We start from the raw sequence: 5,001 nt of genomic DNA on the forward strand, positions 1-5,001 counted from the left end.
GTGATGTATCAGACACCCTCCAACATTTTGTGTCGGTGTGCCCACACCGCGAGAAAAACAGTCAAGATGCCTCAGCACCGGTACAAGTGATCGAAGAAACGTGGGAGGCAATGTGAAAGGCCCAGAGCCTGGAAGATAAGCCAAGTCTGGTGGACCGGGCCCGGGCTGTGGCAATAGCCAACACCTTCTGGACTAAGAGAGCCGCCAATCTATGGCGAAGAAAGAACACTTTCTCGCTGTTTCTCGCAATAAACGTTCATTCCTCCTCCTCCTTCTTTCCATGGTGGGCAGGATTGACAATACGCGGTGTCTTTCCATCACACTTAACAGCGAGAGTGTTGTTTTCAGCACTTCCGTGTGCACTATATTTTGCATAGGTTTGGTGGTCGCGGCAATTCTGCGAACTGTCGCGAAATCGATGGCACTCAAAGCATCGCAGAGGGCTGGGTACATACGGCAGGACTCGGACGTTGAGCTATCCTGCCTCGAGAGTCTCCAGGGGCACACTTGTGCTGAAGGTGAAAACGAGGCTCTTTGTTCGGATTTCTTTCGCGTCGTGTTAATATTAATCAGTTTTATATTGACCACATTTTCTCTTTCCCGCCTTCTAGAAATTTCTGCCTCGGTCAGCTTCCGTGTTGGTTCACCAAGGCAGAGTTCTGCCTTGGTCAGCTGACACGAAAGAGGCAATACAAGCTTCGCTTGAAAACCGCTGAGCGCAGGAAATTTTATTCGTTTAAGAAGCAAAGTGGCCTCCTGTAAACGCGTAGAGCGTTTGATTAGGCTGCACAGGTAACGTTGTCGGTTACCTCCCTTGCTTGCGACGGTGGTTGGGACAATTTTATGTTGTACGGGCCCTTGTCTACTTCTTCCGAATTTTTTTTAGTGTTCAAGTGTTTGGTTTTGATGCTCTGGAGCTGAAATAACAAGCGGGGACCCTAGAATGAAGTGTTGCCAGATCAAGTGTTACCAGTATTACCAGATCAAGGAAAAGTTACCAGTGCAAAGTGTAGATGACAATAAAAATGACATGACAGAGAACAGTCTACTGTTTGTAATTGTTGGCTGACAAAAACAATACGCTTGAAAGAGCAATGTGGAAGTCGTGGGTCGTCCAGTGCACCCAAAGCGAAGGTTGCGGACTGCATCGCTATCACCAAACAATAAACGATAAAATTGGGTGCGCAGTGATGCCACCTGCTCTTGTACATAAAAGCGTTCCGGGCGAAACGAAGCGTCATAGGTATAGTAAGTTCCCGCACAAAAATACCCTGTTCCTCGACAAGGCACATAAGGCTAAGCCTCACTTGAGCGACACCAGTGTAAAAACCCGTTTCGCGAGCGTAGTCTATGTCAATGAGTTTTGGCCCTGTGAAACAAAGCGTACTATTCTTAGGCCCTGGGCATTAAGAAACAAAAAAAATTGTAGGTGGCCCTAATCTTTAACTTAGGTGTCTCTTAGTGGCACTCGCATCTTGGCATTGGTGTTCTTTGGGCGAACGAAACACACAAACTTTAGACAAACGCAACGCACGAACTGAACTTGGAGGCAACTGTTTTCCATTACTTAGCCAGTTTAATATCACGCCAGCTTCTTGGTTCTCACTTCATTAGTGACGTCAGTACTTACGCTTTCCACGTCACAGTTTCCAGGAAATGCGCCACAGTTGTGCTCACGTACCAAGTCTTAGAGTCTACGATTCTGTAAACACGGTGGAGGCGTATCGTATTATCTTGCCCTATCGCATTCCGCTGATGCACCTCCATTTACATGTGCGCTCATTTCACTGGCTGGCTAGCTAGCGCCGTCTAGCGTCACATTTGAAAATGAGCCCCCTACTTCTGGTAAACATGCTCCCGCTGTCACGCGCCAACAATCAGAAAGCGATACCATACGTATCGAGTGAGCTACGTCCTTCAGTGCGTCTCTGCGTCTACACGTCCTGCTTCTCTTGTCTGCGTGGATCAATTTGCATGTAGTTTGGTATGCACTAGCATTTATCTGCTACCAAGAGCGCTGTCGTCAAATACGGCTGCTGCATACTCAAGCTTTGCAACTTTGTGCCTGTGCTACAACGGCGTCGGCTCTCAGTGGATTGGCGCTGCTTCAAGGTAAGGAAACCGTCCTAATTATGTGGACCACTCTTGTTTACGCGAATTGCGCGCGTTTAAAAAAAAAAGAAACGACCTATAACATCATGAGTTGGAAATATGATTGTTTTGTAACCTGCACGTACCATGATTAATTTGTTGCACTGAAAAGAAAGCGAGCCTTATATTGTAAAAAAATGTTTGTCACACTTCTACGGTGCGGTGAAAACAGCAATCTTTTTAACGATCTACTGGCATTGCTCCTCCATCTATGTCAACCGCATCTATTGCAACATGGAATTTTATTTTACTATCATTTCTTTGCCAAGTACTAGCCGCGTGTTTTAGTACGTGATGTGAACACGTTTCACTACTAATAAATCGTAAGGAAACGTTAGCTTTCTGGGCGTACTGTTATATGTCCCGCAAGCTGAGAGTGTGGTTAATAAAAAATTGAATATGAAGTAACAATCTACACTCTACTTCCCTGTGGAGAACATTGCATGTTTTAGGTAGAAATATGTAGAAATGCTTGCTGGGTTTCCGCTCATTTATTCGTGCATTATGTTTCAGATTGTTTATCAAATGAACGGCGCAAGCGGTCTCTCTGGGCAAAAACAAGATCTGATGAATGGTCGCGTGGCATCGTCCTAGAAGAACTCGCGGACAGCGACTGAAGGAAAATTTTCCGCTTGACCCGGGCTTCATTTCATGAGCTTGACTCTCTTATGGGAGATTATATGTCATCGAAATCTGGCTGGGTGTGAGCTCCCTTGTTCCTGGAAAAGAGAGTGGCCATTGCATTGTACAAGCTAGCCAGTTGCTGTGAATGCAGGAATGTTGCAAACCAATTTCGCGTTCACAAAAGTACTGTAAAAAAGTGTGTTTACATGTTCTGTCGTGCACTTACGAAGCATTACTTGAAGACATTCATAATGCTACCATCAGCCCAAGAAGGCACAGCAATAGCGAGAAGCTTTGAGCTCAGGTGCCATTTGCTCAAATTTTCGGGGCGATTGATGCGACTGGCATTCCAATAACTGCCGCGAAAAAAGGCTACGGAGACTTCGTAAACAGGAAGGGTAGGACATCGTACAACGTACAAGCCATAGTGGATGACAGGGGCCTGTAATTGTGCTTTAGCTATTCTTTCTAAACCTAAGACACCTAGACAATTAAATATAGTTTTCCAGTACTGTAGTTATTCATAGATCAGCCCAAAGCCAACATAAAATGCTAAGGGTATTGCTGCAAGATGCCAGTTAGCTCACGTTCTTGTGCAAGTCACTGCACTCATGTTCTGAAGAAAGGGCTTGAAGACCTTGTTTACTATAAATATGAATGCTTTTGTACCATGAAGGCTGCTGTGGGTGACCGGAACTTGCATCTTCAGCTAGTTTACAGCTAACGTCTTCTGCTACAGTAATTGCGAAATTCACTCAGTGATTTCTGTACAAAGTAGTGCAAGTGTTGCGTGTTTCATACGATGCAATTTTTGTCTTACTTTTTCTCATGCATAGCTTAATACTTCCACGTGTTGATGCCTGGCGTACCTTAAAACCTCTACTGAAAAAAAAAAAAGCATCACCTAAATGAAACCTAATTTTTCAGGTTTCGCAGCATCACTTGCAACGTGCTTGGATCAGCGCATGATGCCACAGTGCGGAAGTTGTCTAACTTGTACCGGAGGAGCAACGACTTGCTGTCACAGGAAGAAAGAACCTTGCGTGGCTTCCAGATACCATTTTTGCTGCTTGGCAACCCTGCATACCTATGTTTGCCATGGATTTTCAAAGGCTATACAGGGGCACTCTCTAAGGAACAGGAGTCATTTAACGTTTACCACAGTTCAGGCCGCAATGTAGTGGAACACGCATTTGGGCGGCTAAAGGGACGATGGCGCATACTTTCAAAATGTGCGGATACCATCTACAAGTTTATGCCAACCGTAATAGCAGCGACATGTATACTGCACAATTTCTGTGAACAAAGGCGGAAAAGCCTCACAGATGCATGGCTGTCATCTCTTTAGGATACGGAGCAAAACGTCTATGCGCAGCCGTCTAGCACTCCTCGGGACCTGAAGGCCGTCTATGCTATGAGATACTTTTTGAAGCAGTTCATGACAGAAGAATTTCCTTTGCGCTCTGATTCATGGTAGAACATTGCTAAAGGCCACGATGTTAACAAGGCAATTGTTAACACATTGTTAACATGTACCTAAGCAGAAGTACACTGGTCCTGTCTTAGACGACGAACTGCAATGCACCCATAAAAGTGAAAGTGGGAAGCAGTTATTCATCACTAAACTTGCAGCACGTTTGGAGATGACATGCTATGTGTTTAAATTATAAGGTGGTTGTGAGGAACATAAGAAGTTCCTAAGGTCAAGATGTTCATTTCACCTTCAAAATTTCAGATAAACTGCGACAAAGTTTGAGAATAAAATGTTTATTAAGAACTGGAAACACCGTCTTGTCTGCTGAATTCAGCTTACACTTTGTACAAAAAAGTAACAAGGCAGCATTGCTTCTCTTTAAGCAATGAAAGTAGCTGAAACTTTCATGTAATACATATAGAAAAATTTAAACAGTAAATGCAAAAGTAGTGGAGGCACTGTCATTTTGTGCTACAATTGGTAAACATGTTTGTTACACAGGTAACAAAAGATCAATTTTACTTAAATGTGATAGGACATCCACAAAAACATGTGGGCACTGTATTGAGTGCGACTTGCTACAAAAATAACCAGAGTGACTAGGTACTACATCATCTTTTATCTGTGATAAGATGTATACAAAATACAAAGGCACTTTATAAAGTGTCCTTCATAACAACAACAAAAAAACAATAGCCATACTGGCTACACATCACAGGTTCTCTTGACTCTGATAGGAGTCGCAAATGGTG

At 43.9% G+C, this 5,001-nt stretch overlaps 1 long non-coding RNA gene across 1 annotated transcript; it reads left to right on the plus strand.

The window, feature by feature from the left end:
* Positions 1–1,909: 1,909 nt before the first annotated feature.
* Positions 1,910–4,511, plus strand: LOC135918150 (uncharacterized). The gene is made up of 3 exons (XR_010569576.1): positions 1,910–2,112; positions 2,665–2,852; positions 3,703–4,511. It is a non-coding gene; the product is annotated as an uncharacterized lncRNA (long non-coding RNA).
* Positions 4,512–5,001: the final 490 nt, after the last annotated feature.

Source organism: Dermacentor albipictus, chromosome 10 (assembly GCF_038994185.2).
Source record: "Dermacentor albipictus isolate Rhodes 1998 colony chromosome 10, USDA_Dalb.pri_finalv2, whole genome shotgun sequence".
Classification (NCBI taxonomy): domain Eukaryota; kingdom Metazoa; phylum Arthropoda; class Arachnida; order Ixodida; family Ixodidae; genus Dermacentor; species Dermacentor albipictus.